The sequence below is a fragment of the Solea solea genome, chromosome 15 (genome assembly GCF_958295425.1).
Source record: "Solea solea chromosome 15, fSolSol10.1, whole genome shotgun sequence".
In the NCBI taxonomy this organism is placed as follows: domain Eukaryota; kingdom Metazoa; phylum Chordata; class Actinopteri; order Pleuronectiformes; family Soleidae; genus Solea; species Solea solea.
The window spans coordinates 24,814,131-24,833,988 of NC_081148.1; the positions used below are offsets into that span (position 1 = coordinate 24,814,131).

The 19,858-nt window shown below is 41.6% G+C and overlaps 1 long non-coding RNA gene across 1 annotated transcript in view; it reads left to right on the forward strand.

Moving 5' to 3' along the window:
- Positions 1-19,858, forward strand: part of LOC131474464 (uncharacterized) — a 221,124-nt gene that overhangs the window by 181,112 nt on the left and 20,154 nt on the right. Inside the window, exons 6-8 of the long non-coding RNA XR_009242292.1 lie at positions 5,629-5,686; positions 14,400-17,247; positions 18,596-18,697. This is a non-coding gene — a long non-coding RNA (uncharacterized LOC131474464). The remainder of the gene's footprint in view (positions 1-5,628; positions 5,687-14,399; positions 17,248-18,595; positions 18,698-19,858) is intronic.

Below are 19,858 nucleotides of genomic sequence, written 5' to 3' on the forward strand. Positions count from 1 at the left end.
AGCCCTAAACCTGAGCACTTCTGCAGGAATTAGGACCAGGTTTTCATCTCCATGAGGACTTCTGGTCCTGATAGGGTCAGGGTTTAGGTCAGAAAAGAGTCCTGAGTACACGTAACATGTATATTGACACACACACAAACTGAGGTTTACGTACACACGTGGTCCAGTATCTCACGATACAACCTAACATTTGAAGTCCACACCAAACCCTGGTGTCATGTTTGCATTTGTACTAGAGGAAAAACATCGTCACTTCTTTTGTTTGAGATTTTGATCGGTACCCGTTTCACTGCCGTCCCATAGGTTTGGCATCGTCCTCGACAGCATGTTTATGTGATTTACTGCAGATAAAAAACGTCTCTGGTGTTATAGTAAAGATAATAATAATAAATAATAAAGATGTTATAATCTTAGACAGAGCGGCTGCAACTAACGATTCTTTTGTCGATGAATCCCGTCATCGTTTGGTCCATAAAATAAAATGTCAGAAAATGTCGATCAGTGTTTCTCAAACGTCTCGTCTTGTTGTTTATTGTCCAAAAACCCAAAAATATGCAGTTTGAATGATTTCTTTATTATGTGGAGCAACGAAACCACAACATGTTCACATTTTAGAAGCTGAAACGTCATCAGACTTCTGAGTTTTAGTTTCTATATCATTCTTAGTCAAAGCTGATTGTGTGTGATGTCTGTTCACATTCTTTTTCAATTGGAGGAAAAAGATTAAGATGAACTTTTTACAATTTTGGCTAAAGTTGAGTGAGTTTTCACGCATGAGCAGCGGTTCAGCGACTCGTCCTCCAATCAAAAGGTTAGGGGTTTGATCCCCGGATCTGCTGGAGTAAAATCATGTCGAGCATGTTTTATTTTAATTTAACGGACATTTGTTTACATTTAAAAGCGACGCCAGTTACATAACTGAGAGCGAGAGAGCGAGTGAGTCCTGGATCCTTTGAGGACGAGGTGCGTTTGTTTACTCCGCCTTGACAGAAAACAGCCCGTCGCCTGTGTGCATCACTGCGCGCGCACACACGATGGCTCTCCTTACGTATGCAGCGCGCGGCACAGTCGACACCCTTTAGTGCACATGAACTGAGGAGCTGTCAGAAAATACAACAGGCATCTCAAGTAATTATGCAGATTTATGCAAAACATTAACAAGAAGAATTAAAGGCACAAATGAGGTGGCTACACTTGAATTGTTAAGATTATGAATAATTACCATGAATCTTTTTGCTCTTAATATAACTTGTTTTTGATAAACAAAGCCTTAATTATCGGAATACTTTGGAGGATTCCGGTGACCTTCATTAATCTTAGACAACAAGTCTCCACTGAGACTTGAGATGAGGCCTACACACACACACACACACACACACACACACACACACACACACACACACACGGACACACACACACACTTGTATAGGGTAAACAGGCACGCATGGTGCCGCATATGCTAACTAGCCACTTCAGCCTGGAGCGAGGAGACAGACAGGTATGTTTCCTAGTTAAGCCAAGAGAGCTCCTTATGCTCCCTGGTGTGTCCAGGTAGCCTACGCTAAGCCAGCAGAACAGATGCACGGGCATGACACACACACACACACACACACAGACACACACACACACACAGCAGGAAAGTCACATGGTCCTGTGAGAATAGGCAGCACCAGGTCCTTCACTAATTACAATTACATCTCACTTTCCTTCCCCTTTTCCACTTTTCCTCCAAACTTTGGACATGAATATTCCAAGCGGAGTCGTTATACGTCGGACACGCTGCTCAATATGTCCCGTAATTAAAAAAAAAGAAGAAGAAGAGAAAAAGGAGGTGTGCGAGGTGCTCAGGAGTGAAGTGAGATTCAGCTTTTTCACCACAAACATCTGTTTTTAACAAACCTGTCTGTGTGTGTGTGTGTGTGTGTGTGTGTGCACTGCAGCAACCACTTTACAACAACAACAACAACAACACAAAGAGCCTCTTTAAGCTCTTTGTGTTGTTGTTGTAAAGTCATCACAGAAGACAAAAAGTCTATATTATATTAAAGATAATTTTTTCTGACTTTGTTGTGTGGGCGCGGTCGCTGTCGGTCCACTGTCTCCTCCTTTGGTGAGTTCGTGTCACTTTTAATCCAAATGAAGGACATGTAATGCAGAATACATATTTAAACACATTAAGTGTCTATGAAACGACAAAGAACTTCGATTTTCAGTCAGAAAAGGTTGTTTTTTTGTGTCAGAAACCCGTGTGTGTATGCGCTGCAGCAATAACTTTATTATGTTTCAAGATTAATTAAGTTAACAGTTAATTTAGGTTAATGTGTCTGTCAGACATGGACTGAGCTGTTATATCTTGTGTCAGCCGTGAGTTTTCTAATTTGACTGAAATGAGAAAATTACTATTTTTTTTATTATTTTATGTGGGGGGGGGGGGGGGGCTCGGGCTGCTGCGTCCCTGGAGGTAAATAAACATCTCAATGGAAACTGTCAATGAGTGAAACAGCGCTGAGAAGGAATTTAAAAAAGGAAAAGAAGGAGATTTGAATCAACTCACTTAGATTTTGGTGTGTTTACGAACTCACCTTTTGAAAACATGGAGAAGTTTTAACTCCACATTCTTCTGTTGATTGCAAGAAAAGTTTCTGAAGCAGAAAATAACAACAAAACTGAAGTCGTAACTTACTTACCTTGATCATTGCCACGCCTACTTTTTCATTTATTCAATCATTCATTCATTTATTCTTGAATTTTTGTGTCCTTAATTATTTTTTTTCATTATACAATGGTGCTTTATTACAGCAGTGATTCCCAAACACTGGGTCAGGACCCTGTAGATGGATCATGGGAGATTTTGTTTTGATCCCTGAACAAAAAATTCAGAAAGAATAAAGAAAAAAAAAGACTTTTCTTACTAATAATTCTTTAATGAAATGATATTATTATTCCTTTGATTGTTTTGTTTTTCATTATACAATGCAGTGACTCTCAAACACTGGGTCGGGGAACAACAGATGGGTCACGGGAAATTTAAGTTGGGTCCCTGAGCCTTTTGAGTGAAGATTAAGTTTAAGTAATTTACCAAACATGTCTTGGACAAATAATTTGTTTACCAGGTCAAAATGATAGGTGGTGTAAATTAGTCGTAAATTTGCTAATTTGACATGATTTATATTGTGATTTGGGTCAAGATAGTCTTTAAAGAATGGGTTCCCCTATCACAGAATCACTGATTTAAATGTGAACAAAAGATAAATAGAGTAAAGAATCACTGTTTCTGAATAGAAAGATTAACTTTTATTAATAGAAACTGTTTCTCTTTATTATTTTAAGAGAGAAATCATAATTTTCTCACCTTATTTATTAATTTCAAGGACTCAAGCATGTTTATTACATCTCTTCGTGCAGTAGTTTTTCACTGCTGAGTTCAGTTTCTGTATTTCAGCAACACTTGCCAGACGTGTGTGTGTGTGTGTGTGTGTGTGTGTGTGTGTGTGTGTGCGACGGCGCTTCCTGTCCCTAACAACAATGGCTGCTGCAACAGTAAGTCAGCGTCGTTGCTCCATCGATCAGGAAAACACAGCATCCCTCAGACGGACGAGAACAAAACAAGCCAATACAGCTTTGAAATGTTTTACTGCTCTCTCCAAAAAAACATCAATGTATATTAGTTTACAAAAAAGAGAGAGAAAAAGACGGCGGCCGTTAAACTGTTCGTCAAAGGAGCCAGATTTACCATTTCTATTTCTGCCGATCAATGGGAGGGGAGGGAGAGTTCATTTTCCCCCCGACATCAATACACGAGGAGTCCAGTGATGTTTCACTCCGGCCTCAGACTTCTTCTTTCTCCATCTGTGTTTAAATCCAGGCTAGAACTTTCTTTATTTATCTATTTAAGTCAGTGATTTTTAAATAAACTATTGTCTTTTTTTCCACAGCAGCCATTTTGACATCACACAAGTATGTGTGTAAATAATCAAATAAATAAGTTCCATTTAGCTTTAGGGAACTACGGTGGCCTTCATATACCAGAAAGGATGTTCTTTTTCTCCACTCTTTATTTACGGTGGCCTGCAAGTGCAAACCATTATTACAAATGAACCAAAGATGAAACGTTAATGGTGGGATTGTACCGACACACGATTCTTACAGAGAAGGAATTTACATTTTCAAAAACAAATTTACAAAATGTGAAACTCACAATTCCCAAAACAAATTTCACAGATACACTTATATAGCACCACTTCCTTTCAACCTGGCTTTCAAAATAAGAGCATGCGTCTCTTTCCGACTTCTTATATCTAACTTTAGCCGTAACATTCACTGTCTTCGTAAAGTCTAAGATAAATAAACGTTTTAATGTCATTCCACGATCCTTGTCTTGGTAGTTTATATGTTAAATAATTATATATTGTGTGTCTTTTGTAATAATGGTTCCAGGCCACCGTATTTATTCATAAGCGTCCACGTAAAAAAGTGCAAAACCACTTGTTTGGTCTGTTCAGGCTTCTGTAGAAACATGGCGGCCCTCACTTAGAATAAGTCAACGTGTCATTCTAAGGCTTCAAAAACAAATGTTCATGTTGTCATCATTTTACAGAAATGTTGTTTTGACGCTGGAGGAAGTTATCCACGTCGTAACCTCAGTCATGTGGAGGGAAGCAAAGACAAGCAGAACTGACCTCTGACCTCGAGTGGTTTGAGGCAACATCTACCTCCTTTGTAGTCCACTGGTGAAACTTTCCAAGACCTTTTTCCCACTTTGTGCTCAGCAGCAGCATCAGCAGCATCAGCAGCAGCAGCAGCAGCAGCAGCAGCAGCATCAGCATCAGCATCAGCAGCAGCAGGATGTTAAATGTTGACCGGCTCTCGCTCCTCTCCTGCCCTCACATCCCACTTTTTTATTTTTTGTTTCTTTACACACTGAGAACGTCGTCTTCTTTTTTCTTAACCCTTTTGTAAAAGGGAAAGTTGAAGGAAACCAGGCCTGAAGCCCCAACCTCCACCTCAGGACCCCGACCTCACCCCCTCACCCTCACCCTCACGCTGCAGGGAGGGAGGTGAAGGGTGGAGGTGGGGGAGGCCGTCGATGAGGAGAGGAACGAGAGGAACTTGGCAAACACATTTTGAGATTTTGGTCCAAGGTGCTCCCAGGAAATCCCGCCTCAGGACAGGAGCTGTGTTCACGTGACCTTCGTTTCATGCTCGTCTTCCCCTTTTGTTTCAAATATTGTTCTGTTCTTTTACAAAAAAGACGCCTTTGAACTCAATGTATTTCCTGTTTTTTGTAAGTGTCTTTGCTGGTGAAGGTATTAAATCTGACAGGCTGGACAAACATGGACGTCCACCTCGACATTAAATACCTCTGACCTACTTTTCCTCCAGGCAAATATTCTTTATTTTAGGTTTTGTTTTCTTTGTGGAGAAGTTTTTAAAAAGTGGTAAAAAACAATCTCCAAGGAAAGTTTTAAAGAAAAGATTTGAGTGTGTTTTCAATAAGTCTTCACACCAGCACAGAAGCGCGGGTGCTTCTGTTACGCGGTCCGTAAAAAATGCCGCGTTTCCACCGCCTCGCCTCGCCAAGGTGTGTTTCCATGACAGTATTTTCTTTCTTTTTTGCTTGTTTTACAGAACTGATTGATGCCTGAAGGTCACAGGTTCGGATCCCGGTTCTGAAAGTCCTGCACAGGTAAACTGACCGTAGACCGTAGGTGACCGAGTGTTAATGGTTTGTCCGTCCTGTGATGGACACGTTGTCCCCCGCTGTGTCTCCAGCTCCCCTCGCTCTAAACTCAAGTCTAAATATAAAGTGGTAGAAAAAGAATGAGTGGATGTTTATTGATGCAGGAAAGTGAACGTTAGAGGAAGCCAAAATTAACTTAGCAAATTTACTCGGACTCACTAATGTGTTTTTTTAAGAGGTTGAATATGAAGGTATTTTAATAGTTTAAAAGAAAGTGTTTTTCTTTGTTTTAAATATTTAATTTAATTCATGTCACTTTAATACAACGACATCATCTTTGTTTGTATCAGAGTTTAAGCCGTGGATTTATTCCACGTTGGTCTCGGTGTAAACACGTGTGTTTGCTCGGGTTCTGACCCTCCACACCTTTCTAATTAAGGTGTTTGTGTTGTTGTGTTGTTGTCTTCACCTGCAGTTACCTGCTCCACGCACCACTCTGACACCTCCACACAAACACGCACAAACACGCACAAATGACTCAAGTGTGGAAACTCTGCTGCTCAACTTTCCGCCGCCTCACATTTTAACTGCGTCCACACAGAAATAAAAGATTACACGACCTCCTCTTCATTTTTATCACGTGATTTACAGAAGTCTAAAGATTTTAAGAAGAGTGGAGAAACTGAAAGGCTTCGTTGTCATTGAACAGGACAAACTTAGAAATCAGAGTGTTGCTGTCGCTGAAACCAGAGCCAAGACAAACGATAAAAAACAGACGATGAGGACAAAGCAAAAGGACGGACGAGATAAGTGATTATGACGTGGCGTAACCCGACAAAAAAATAAATATAATATAGCAACCATTGTCCAAATTATCATTTTTAAATAATGATTTAAAGCAGTAACCAAATCTAAGCCACGCAGGAGTGGAAACAATTTAAAGAAAATTGCCTTTCTTTCTACAACTGGAGTCAAATAACATAAAATGCTAGCTTGTTGGTTCTGGCACGAATCGCCTTTGCGTGAGTTTGTTTACGACGCCGTAGTTTGGACACCGCTGGCTCAACCCACTGGCGTCTGCGAGTCTTTATCTTTAAAAAAGGGGGAAATTTAAATCACTTTAAGAATATTTGACTTGTTTTTACAAGGGCTGCTTTTACAGTGTAACAGGTACCGGCTCAATGTAAAAGTAATGTGTGTGCGGATATAATAAATTTTAATCTTAGAGTAAACACTGATTTTGTGAGCAGAGGTGAAAAGTTTGATGACGGAGAAAAGGGCAGGAAATATCACAAATAAGAAGAATAAAACTAATAAAGTTTATATCTGTACACGCAGAGTATAAAGTGTTCCTCACTCCCAGAGTGTGGATATGAAAGGAATCACAATCCACGAGATAAAGTTTCACATTTCCACTTTTGTACCTGGTGTTTATTCACTCATCTGCCTCTGCTGTTAATCACCTCTCTGTTATTTCTCATTACTCATTTTCTTTATTTGCGTCTCACATTTACATTTCCTTGTTCACTTTCATTTTCTTTTCTTCTCTTTTTTTTCTGGAGGTTTTTATGTTCAAGGCCTGGAGCTTTTTCCCCGGCATTCTTGACACTTTTGTTAATAAATCATTGGGAAGTTAATGAAAACGGCATTCAGGCATATCCAAAATGATTGTGTTCTTTGTCATGCTAATATAGTGAAAGATGTTCGTCCAATGGGTGAATGCCTGCACATTACCAGACACTTTTGATTGCGCGCGTGCTTGTTGCACCTCCCTCTTTCTTCTCTGTTTTCCTTTGCTCTCACCTTCTCTTTACACTCAGACGAATGTTTCTGCATATCCATCTCATCGCTTATCGACGGGGAACGGGAATCCAGGCGGTTTCAAAAAGTAGACGTTTTAAACTTGAATGGAAGGAAACGAAGAAACAAACGGTGTTAAATGAAACATGTCAGTAGATCTACTGCCTCTTCTGGTCGGACACCTGCTACTGCATTCCAATTTTGCTGTTGGCTTCTCTTAGCTTATTGTCTCAGACTCCTCCCCTTTTATGAACACTGGAGCTACATTAGAAAAACTGATTTTCAAGGAAGTAAAATAAGCCAATTTTTTGGGTAAAACTGTCTGTTGCCTAAAAATCTAAATAATCTTTTGCACTATAAAAAAAAATCTAATTTTAAAAAGAATAATTATCCATCAAGATTTTACAGCTTAATGAAAGACTTAATTCTTCTGGTTTGTGTGTTTACTCCTGGCCAGTATTAAAAGTCACTGTTGTTCACTGATTATTGTGTGTGTGCAATTAAGAAATTCTAAGGTAAAATATGTTAGAATCTTTCGTTACTCTCTTTATCCAATCAGTGCAAAGACTCCTCCCCCTTTTTATAAACTACACTAGTAAACTAGATTTTCAAGGAAGCAAATAAGCCACATTTTATAGGGAAATGGTTCTTATCCGTTGCCTGAAAAAGATAAAAAATCTTGGCAAAGCAAGTTTTGCACTAGAAAAATAATCTCATTTTAAGAAAAATGATGATCCAACTTTGTTTTAATAAGATGTTACAGCTTAATTAAAGCCTTCATTCTTCTGGAGTATTAAAATGAGCTATTACTGATTGGTATGTGTGTGCAAATGTAAGGTAAAAATATGTTAAAAATCAGCCTAATTAAGTAAAGAAAGGTTCATATTAGGCAATAATTTCTTACATGAGAGAATTGATTAGATTGTGACGAGTACAACCTTCTAATGTTTTGTCCTGTTTTCTTCCATTTTAAGGCATTTTATGGCTCAGAAGAGAGGGTTTAGTTCCCCTTTAAAGCAGGCGTGTTGAACTCAATAACAATTTATGGCACGATATTCCATCTTGATATTGCAATTAAGATATTTCTCATGATATTTCACAGAATTTCAAAGTAAAAGTGCTTGTTTTGATGTGGAATGACGTGCACGTCACAATAAAAACACAATTATAATGCAAAATAAAGCAGTTCATATCAAAAACAGACAGTAATACATTTTAAATTTGATAAATAATAACATTGTAATGAACTGTAATTAAAACAAAAAACTAGCTTATATACATATTAATATTGAATGAATTCACCTCGCTGGCAACTGTGGTTCAGCCATGTTTTAATAATAACATGATATTAACAAGTGGGCCACATGTACGCGATTGGAGGGCCACATATGGACCACGCCCCGCCTGTTTGACACCTCTGCTTTAAAGTGTGTTTCACCCGTGCATTAAGTCACGTCCAAGTCCCACTTTAGCACAGTTACACATTTATTATTTGTATTCTTTGGTCCACATCCAGTATCACTTGACTAAATTGAGCTTGACAGTCGACGGTTTCAGTTTTATCTGCGTCTGAAATAAAATCATTCTCCACTGAACGTCTCATTCCAGCCCCTGAAACAAATCCCCCTCACTTAATACTCTTTATCCAATATCCCCCCCACAATAGAGGCAATATTAAAAATGATATGTGGTCATAATATTAATAAGTAAAACGAGGAGGTTATAATTTATACAGCGCTCGCCATGAAACCTCAGCCACGCGGGACTCGGCCTCGCGCGCGCTCGCGTTACGAAATACGAGCTGAAAACTGCAGGAAAAAGTCGTGGTCGTGGTCTCGCTGCGCTCAGTGTTTCCTAAAGTACAGTGTGAGTGAGTTATGAGCGGCCGGGACCATAAATGAGTCATGGACCCGTTTCATTTGGATCCCCACTTGATCACAGTGCACTTTTATGGGAACATTTTTCATTGGGGTCCTTGGCTATGAAGGTGTAACAGCTCATTCCAGTATCCAGAGGGCCTGTCTGGGATTTTCTCTAAACCCCCCCCCCCCCACCTCTCTTCCTCCCATTGCTGCCGCCTTCACCGTATAACACAAACAGCAACAATGGAAAAGAAGGGAACTTTAGACAAGTGTTTTAAAAGATTGAGCTTCACACCAATGAGCTGATGAACGACTCTCTCTCTCTCTCACACACACACACACACACACACATGCAGCTCCTCCTCAGAAGATGAAGAAGAAGAAAAAAAAAAGCCACCCAGCCAATGAAAATAAGCTCAACTGTGCAATTTAGAAAGCCGTATAAATCAATCGTGGTGAGTCCACATATTTTCTGTGTGGGGAGAATTTATATGTTTAATTACCGAGCACAGGTGCCAGGCTCCGGCTTTACTCATTACTGTAAGATATATGAGTGGCAGAGGCGAGAGCTCGGATAGCACAGGACAAAAGGGAGGACAAAGTAATTAGCCGGCTCTTATTTAATGGGGAACCTTCTTCAAGGCGCGGCGCAGAGCGGAGGCTCGTCGCGGTTGTCGTCGTCCACACGCGACTCGTTTCCTGACAGCAGCAGCAGCGGCATTTTTGTTGGGTTAGATTTGTCATAAAAATTGCAGAATAGCAATAAAATGACAATGAAAAACTGCCGCACTCTGATATTGACTTGGATTTTCGCCGTTGTTTTATACTTTTGTTCCTGTAATGGTGTAGATCTACTTTCATGTTTTTATGGTGTCGTGGTGGCAAATTTTGTCCAAATTTTAGTTATCAGACACTCATTTTTTTGCAGAAGTTTTCTGAAGTTTTTTCTTCCTGAATTAACAAACAGTTAGCATTTAGCTAACATCATTAAATGTAGGTAAAAACAGCAGCTGCTAGTGTAATATGACTCCTGTTGATAACGGTGAGATTGCAGCGTATTAAACGGTAAAACAAGTTCTCCATCAAGCAAAAGGTTGAGGGTTTGATTCCCACCTCTGTCCCTGAATAGCAAGACTGTTGTGTAAAGCAGCTTTGAATGGTCATCAGAACTAGAAAAGCACTGTATACAGGAAATATAGACCATTTACTGTTTATCTAGTCCCATAATTGTACTATAATAAATTAGTATCATAATGAAAATGATTGACATCAACACCTTTTCTTTGGAAAGACTGATTGAGTGCAAGTTCAGTCAAAAAAAACACAAAGTTGAGGTTATACAGAAACCCTGGTCCTTTACACTTATTTAGAAAGTATAATATAGTTGTGTAAAAAATAATACCCATTTGCAGCAGCATTGATGTCTGGATCCTTAAAAGCATCAGTGTAACTTCTGCCGCCAAAACACTGCTATCATCGCCACAGTTGTTTTGATCTTGTGTTTGTGTAACAGGTGAAAGTCACATACTTGGCTGTCTGAGGCTAAAGTCGTCACAGTTAAAAAAGTCACACCTCGTGAACTTTCAGAAACTCAGCATGTGGTGGTGAAACACCAAATAATTGACTCACCTCGTAAAAAAAAGCCTCCATTTGATGACAAATTGTCACTCTCATGTGTTGTGTTATGTCTTTAGTGGTTTGGCTGCTTCTGTTGCATCGCTGGTAACGCGTTACTCAACAGAAGAGCAAACACTCCTCTCCTGGACGAAACAGAAAGACAATCAGCTAGTTTAATGAAGGTTTACCTGTGTTTTACTGTGTACACCCCTGAATAAAGTGGAATTTAATGGATTTTCCCAGTGGGACAAAGAAACAAATAGTGGGGATTCCCGGCTGAGTTTGGACGATGCTCCGCGAGCCTTCAGCCACCGAGTGATCCAGGTTGGTTTTGGCTGCAAATGTGTTTGTGTATTTGGCCAAAGCATGAGTTTTTTTTCCTGCGATTGCCTGTAAGTGGACTTGGCGCTGGATGCAGCTCAGCTGTCCTGAGTCTGAACACGCACACGTGTGTGTGTGTGTGTGTGTGTTTAGCCCATTGGCACTTGTTGTAAGGGATAGCGGAGATGCTGGCCACTGCACAGCTGGTCTGTGCCATCTTACCTCAAGGACTCTGGACATTTGCCAAGGCAGGGCCGTAGCCAAAGGAAGGCAGTGACCACCCAGAGGGGGGTGGGGGCCTCAGCTCTATTTCCATTACAACATCCACTGTGATTTAACAAATCACTGTAAAAAAAAGAGGGAAAAGATTAAAGGTCCAGTGTGTAAGAATTACACTATAAAAACTACAAGATGTGACAGGTGGAGATTTGACAATTTCCAGCTGAGTTACAGACAAACAGTGAAGCGTTGAACAACTATTTATATTCCAGAGTTCTTGAAATGCTACAGACCAAATTTGTTTAAAATTAAAATTTAAGTTCTGCTTTTTTGACATTGAGAACATCAGGAAACAATTTTCATGTGTGCAGGTGAAACTCTGTAGTTTTAGTGGCACAGCCCATACATTTTCTTCATATATACCAAAAGGAAGGCCTTTGATGGTGGCGTGAACATGCATGAAAACTCATAAAACTTTGTCCAAAGTTCAGAAACGATGAAGGCTTTTATATTCTATAGACATAAACCATGGGTGTCACCAAATGGCTCAACAGCACCCTCTTAAGTCAGCTCCTAGAACCTGTAAGTTCCAAATTCAGTAGGTGTATGGGTCAACTCAGTATGAACAAAGAAAAGTCTCTTGGAGCCACTTCCTAAATCCAACAGGAAGTTGTACGTTTTGAATTTTGTAGTCATTTTTTGGCAATTTTAAGTCGGACAAGACAAAATTCCATCCAATTTCCTAAAGTTATCGGCGGAGCATAGCTGTGCGAGCTATCCTAGAGCCTGTAAGTTCCATAGCTACCAAATTTGGAAGGTTTATGGGTCAACTCAGTACGAGAAAAGGAGCCACTTCCTTAATCCAACAGGAAGTTGTACGTTTTGAATTTTTGGTCTCAGGTAAATGTAGTTATTCTTATTTAGCCAGGAAGGTCCCATCGAGATACAAGATCTCTTCTTCCAGGGAGTCTCTGACAAAATTCCATCCAATTTCCTAAAGTTATTGGCAAGAGCATCACTGTGCGAGGGCCTCGTCAGCGCTACTTCTTCATCATTCAATCTTCACATGGATTGTCAAAGAAGAAAACTTTCAATATGAGCATTTAAGTGTTTTAACAACACGCAGTATGTGAAGATAAAAAAACAAATGTAATCCAACACAAACCTCTCATCTCCTGCTCTTGGTGGTTAACTGCAAAGCTACGCCACAGGCGACATGCTCAGCTACACACACACACACACACACGAGTCATGTTGAGTGTGTCCAGCCAGCCTGGGGGCGTTGTTTGGCCAGAAAACCCCTCAGTGGACACCACTTGGCTGCTTCTGACCCCCACACACTCGCCATCTGGCCACAGGCTTGTAGCAAACGTGCGTGTGAGTGTGTGAGTGTGTGAGTGTGTGAGGGCATGTGTCTGGCACAAGCGCCGTCTGAGTTGATAGCTTCTGACCTGTCTGTTGAGCGGAAACGCTTGGCTAGCACTTAGATTTATAAACATTTGAGTTTGACTTGCCCGCGGCCAGTTTGGCCCGAGCAGCCGTGTTTAACAGGAGAAACACTGGTTGAATTAAAACACCCGATGTTGTCAATCTGTTTTCCCGGCCTCCCTAACGGCCAAAGTCCTTCGGCAGTGTGGACCCGAGGTGGACGGCCTGTGGATAACAGTGTTTAGTGAGTTCACTGATAAAAAAAAAAAAGCCGCTATAAGTGGTTTCATAATCAACTTTAAAACTGGGTAAAATGAATGGATGGATATAATTCAGCTCGTACAGGAGATGAAACGATTACTCAGCTCCAGATTCATTCACAAACATGTTTGTGTTTGCTACCTTAACCTTTCACTCTCCCACACCAAAGTCCATAGAGAAAATGACTGTTTTTAGCTTGTGGGGAAACGAGCTGCTGCTCTGCTGCTGCCACTTTTGTTCGGTTCGTGTCACTTTAGTGAAGTCAAAGGAATTTTAAACACCGACAGTCACAAATTGGGACAATTAAACTTAGTGAAAAAGGCAGCAGTGGTTCCATAAAACTAGTATTTGCGGTGTTTGTAAAAGTCATTGATTTTCTCTATGGTGTGTGGAAGAGGTGATGGCAAACATGATGTTCCACTGGTTCCGAGAGCCAGAGAAAGGTGATGGTAGAGTTTGGCGTACCTGGTGGAGACTCGTTCACACCAGCTGCCATCGCTGTCTCCTCCCAGTCGTCCCGGTCAAAATCTGTGTCCCCATTTACGCTAAGCTCACTGTCCCTGGGGACACGAGCAGAGAACAACCAGTTACATATGAAAATGGCTCAAATCAGAATAAAAAAAGGACCAGATTATTGCCGACTGCAGCTTTAATAAAGCAAACTTTAATTCTCATTAGTTATGATTTTTCAATTAGCGCATTCCTTTTTCATCCAGGTAGTCTCGTTGAGATTAAAATCTCTTTAATCTCTTTAGTTCTGACCTTAACCCACAAACAAACGTTCCATTCCAACACTGGTTCAGAAACTCTTAAACAACAGAATAAAGGTGGTGTGATCTTAAAAGTTTTCCATTCATAATATCAACTATCAAACGGAGCAGCAGAGGGAGGAGCCACGTATTCCCAAAACTAATCTAGTATAATCAGGGCACTGCCCCAGTGTCCTGAGCCTGTCTACACACACACACACACACATCAGAGTACGTCTGTCTACCCATAACCCCCTGTGTGTGGGTGGTGATGTTCCCTTGACCCACTTAACTCATCTGGGTCAGCTGTATTCAACCACCAAATCACACACACACACACACACACACACAGGTACAATAGCACACTGACACAAAGGTTCAGACTGAATTATGGCTGATTTACGTATCACATACAGCATCTGTGATAAATGAGACTTTTTTTTTTCTTTTTCTTTTTTACAGTACAAAGTAGTTTAAACATCTGGGTTCTGGATCGCTCTGCAACAGACACGGGGTTTCTCGGCACTGATGGAAACATGACACATTGGTGAACATGCTATTTGGGCAAGGACGCCCAGACCACGCTCTCCCCAGTCACTTCTGCCAGGTCCTCCAGGAGGGGATCCCAAGTTGTTCCCCAGCCAGCTGAGAGAGATAATCCCTCCCTCCAGCCCTGAGGCCTCCTCCTCGGAAGGATATGCCCTACAGGCATCCAAGAGGCATCCTAACCAGATGCCAGAACCACCTCACAATTGCTCCTCTCGATGTGGGGGGAGCAGCGTTTCTACTCTGAGCCCCTCCCAGATGTCCGAGCCTATCTCTACCCTGCGGAGGAACCTCATTCCGGCCGTCTGTATTCACGATCTTGTTCTTTCAATGATTACCCAAAGCTCTTGATCATACTGATCGACCAGTAAATCAAGGCTCAGCTCCCTTTTCACCAGTTGAGCGTCCACATCACTGCAGACGCTGCCCCCGTTCCACCTGTCGCTCTCCACCTCCATCCTTCCCCCTCTTCTGAAGGAGACCTCAAGATTTGAGCTAATAACGTTGGCAGTTTCGGTACAAGGAGTAACAACACAGTTCTGGAAGTGATTGGAAATCGCCGTGAAGTCCCTGAAGTGAAAAACATAAGAGGTTTAGCAGCTGTGTCGGTGTCAGCGCTCTCACTGGTGCTCCTCCGTTCCATAACCTTGACACTGAACATGACTCAGGAAAGGGAGAAACTGAAACCTCCCGTGGGTGACACTCTGGAACCACTGTTCTTCCGAGGTCCTTATGTGGGAAGACCCTCCAGAAAAGGGAGGAATTCCCCAACAATTCCCAACTGGAAGTTTGTTAAAGTACCTCTGAAGAGAAAGTGTTTGTGCAGAGACAAACCATTCACACTCATTTGTAATCAGTGTGTAGAAGTTATACAATTTTGGAGGGATTATTGGCTGAATTTGAAGGTTCTTGCCGTGTATGAACTTACCTTCACTCTATGGCACTTCAGCAAGAACGGAACATAGTTGACATGGAACCATTACCTTTCTACCACATCTTTACATTAACTACATGCTCCTTTGTCTGTGTCAATGTCCAGACTTCACCAGCAGGAGTTGTTATTTCCTTCTTTTCCTGAGCGTTTGCTGGAGTTGAAAACACCAGCAGACTCCAGACTTTAAAGGCCCCGGCCCAGTCAGTCAGTCAGTCAGAGACCACACGGCTCCCACTTCACCGCATACAAAGAGCACCGTGAGGCAAACACCTTGGAGAGCCACGAGGTTGTTCTCGCTAACAACTTTACTTGGCACGGCGGTGCCTCTTTTCTCTCGCAGAGGCAGGAAGTGAGAAAAGGGCACATGAAGAGAGCGGTTAGGCTCTTTAAACGGAGGGGTAGCGCTGCCCGTATCGCTTCCAAAAATAAAAATAAAGGAATGAAAGAGGGGAGGAGAGGGGAAGAAAAAAACAGCTTTTTAAGTGTGTTTGTGTTTGAAGCAAAGGAGCAAAGGTGTGCGTTAGCGTTTGAGGCAAAAGGCAGGAGTATGTGCTCTGTGTGTGTGTGTGTGTGTGTGTGTGTGTGTAGTCCCTCTTGCCCGATTTAAAAAACAACCGTTGCCCAGGTAAATGGCACGCTGTCCTCTGCACATGCCCGGTGGCTTTCGCTTTCTCTTCACAGGGAAGAGTTCAGAGGGCCAGTTAGCACCATTCAGAGCAGACCCTGAGGCTTCAGTCAAACACACACACACACGGATATCCATGCAGTTGTTTCTTAAAGCACACAAACACATTCACACATGATCAGCGGCTCTCATAAATTCATGCAGCAGCGGCTCCACACACACACACACACACACACACACAGTTAGCCCATGGCTACAGTGTTCAAACAGCCGTGATATTGAAATCCAGCAGTAGGAGGAACAGTGGGTTTTTGCTGAGGTCCAAAGCAGGTTATTGATCAAGGTTAGTTTACTGTGAAAACTCTGTTTATGGCCAAAGGCCATTCACACCAGTGTGTGTGTGTGTGTGTGTGTGTGTGTGTTACAGACATAGGCGTACAGATGTAAGAATGTCTGTAGGTGTGTGTTTTATTTATGCAACACTACATTAACACCCATGTGCTTCAGTTAATCTCTAACCAGATGAACCGTCGAGGTTTTGGTCCAGAAGAATCGTTCCTTAGCATCGTCAGCTCATTAAAGCTGAGTTGGGTAACTCCCCAGCATCTCACTCACTCATCTTCTGCCAGTCCATCACAGGGCCACATATAGAGACAGACAACCATTAACTCTCATTAACTCTCACAACTCTCCAATTTACCTAATCCCCAAATCTGTATGTCTTTGGACTGTGGGAGGAAACCAGAGAACCCGGAGAAAACCCATGCACACACGGGGAGAACATGCAAACTCCATGCAGAAAGACCCTTGTTCAAAGACAAGAGTGCTAACCATTACACCAACTGTGTGGCCCCCCCAGTGGGTCCCAAGTGGGTTTTGTCTGTGGTTTCCATGGTGGACCCCTTCAGTGTTTGCCCACGTGGGCTTCCCATGTGGAGTCCACCATATGGGACCTGCATAATTTGCCCACTTAGTACCCAGGTAGCTTGGAAAGGGTACGAAGTGGAGCCCAAATATAACCCTTATGGGGCCCTGCATGGACATGCTGGCAGGGTTTTAATGTGTGTTGCACTCAAATCTCCCTGTGTTCTCAGATTCATCAGGATCGTTGCACTCATGAAGCGAGACGGCTGCAAACTGCTGTTGAAGTACAACTGGAAATGCCAAGTTACGCCCAAGAAAAGATTCACAAGCTGCTCACGTTGGTAAGTATTTGTATTTTTTTGTAGCTTTGATTTAATAACATAATTAAGGACGTCTGTCTGTCCTGAGCTGAACAGACAGACGCTCTCCTTTCTTGCGACAAATACGTCAAGTCTATGTCTTTATTTATGAAACTCTGCTAGTACGAGCATGTTTTATTGTGTTTCTGTTAGATTTCGTATGCAGAGTAGATGTAGTAGTGGAACAGAGGAGGAACAGATCACTTGATTTACATTAGGTTGACGAGTTATTGATTAATGACGCCCAAAAAAAATCTGCCTAATGCCTCTTTAATGGTCCTATGTGTGTAAGAATGAGTGACATCTAAGCAGAGCTGTTGCAAAGGGGTTGGCAAACTAGGGGCCCCAGAGTTGGAAGTAGGCCCCCCCCAATGACGGCAATGACACCAGGCCGTTTTTATCCAATCCAATTTATTTGTAAACCAAAGAGGGCCCCCAATGTCCCTCTCCCCCAGAGACCCAAGAAACATATCTGCGTCTAATGGTGAGACTGTAAAATTCCACTTAATATGAAATGCATGTGGAACGTGGCAACACAAGATGGCCGTCTCTATAAAGCAAGGCCCCTTACCTAAAGTATATGTAAAGGGCTTTTTCTAAGGCAGAAAAACCAAAACATTTTACACTCATACTAACATATTCATTAGCAGTATATTCAATTTGTGCCAATGAAAAATGTTACACACTGAACAACAAAACCATGGTAGTTTGTCTGCTATTTGTTCTCTTCTAGGAAACGGTTACTTGTTAAATCAGAGCAGGTAAATGTCACGGCTGATGAGAACCAATCAAAAGCAAAAGGATTTCCAAAAGAGTCTGTTTCTGACTTCTTTTTTTTCTTTTATGAACTTGGAAACGTCGTCCACATGGCCTCATGTAAATTAAGAGGTTAAACCAAAGCAGTCAAACACAGCCGAGCACAAAGGGGTTTTTACCACAAAAGAAGAGGGATTTAAATCAAAGGAGTAAATCTTACACGGGATTGATGAGTCGCTGAAATCCAATATGTCGCCCTGCACACACACACACACACACACACACACACACAGTTGACCATTATCGAGCCGGTCCCTTAAAACCTTGGTGAACTTCTTTAACCCTGAAACCGCAGCTCAACCACTGCACTATATCCTCACTTTACAAATAAAACACACACACACACACACACACCCTCAATCTGAAGGTCTGAAATTCAAAGTACTTTTCACAAGGATGGGAGTAATAACACACACACACACACACAGTGTTGTGTCTGGTCAGTGTAATGGATGGTGAATGTGTTGCTTACTCATGCATATATAGCTGACAAATTGTCCCTCGCTGATCACAGTCCTGCCTCTGTGTGATTTGTGAGAGATGGGACGTGACAGGATGAGTCGGCAGCTCAGATTGAAAAAGGCCACAGAGGATCGCGACAAACGAGTCCGGAAAGGTACATTTGAAGAAAATTACATATCTGAGTGCTTACCGGCTTCTCTCTCTCTCTCTCTCTGTGTGTGTGTGTGTGTGTGTGTGAGAGACACAGTACAGTCTGTGTATCTGCTGGTGAGAGTACAAATATGTAGACAACGACCTTGCTGTGCAGTACATGTACAAGTAGAAGCATATACGTGGATATGTTAGAATTCTATTCTATTCTATATTTGATACCAATAATGATTCTGCTGATTAGGGTTGAATGGTTAACACAAAATATAAAATGTAGTTGTTCTGACACGGTTCAACTAGAAATCTAGTAGCATCTATCTATCTATCTGTCTGTCTGTCTGTCTGTCTGTCTGTCTGTCTAGCTACCCAGTTAGCTAATTATAATGAGTAATTGTTATTGTGATACGTGTCAGTTGTCTTGTTGACGCTCTTCACTCCACATGTTACACACTGGACCTTAAAGGACCTTAAAGTGCGTACATTTTTTTTTTTTTTTTAAAGAGTGCCAATCAAAGTGACAACCACTTAGTTTTTGGCTTTAATTGGAGCAAAATATGTTTGTTTTTTTTAATGTGCAAAAAGCACCTGTAGGGTGAGTAAAAAATAGCAGCATTGTATTTTCCTAAATTTAATCCTGGTGAACTGTGATCTGGTGCTTTGGCGGATGTCTCACCACAGGTTCACACCACCAACCCCACTCTTCACCTGCAGGTGTGACTTTTACCTCAGTGACATGTGAAATATGTCACCGAAGGAAACGACTTCACACAAATTGAACAATTTTAGCTCAGAGCGGGAGGGGCTCGTACACATGTGACATGTCCTGTTGTTTTAATATATTTCAAGTTCAGTTCAAAATCTGTGTAAGTGGAGCAGTTTCAGTCGTTCCCTTATGGTTTCCAATCTTCACCAGACAAAATTCATCCACCAAAAAAGGTAATTATAGCAACCGAAATGAACCGAAAATACTCCAGACTCCTGTAAATGATGTACAGGTGTTTCTAATTGTTTCTATAGAAATGAGTGTGAGGATCCAGAAAGTAGGGCGACGCAAATACTGACCAAAGCTGTACATCACAAACGCAGCGTCGTCACAGACAAATACACACACCGGCTTTTTCTGCCTTTTTTTTTTTTAGTATGCGTAAAAAAACAACCGCGTGCG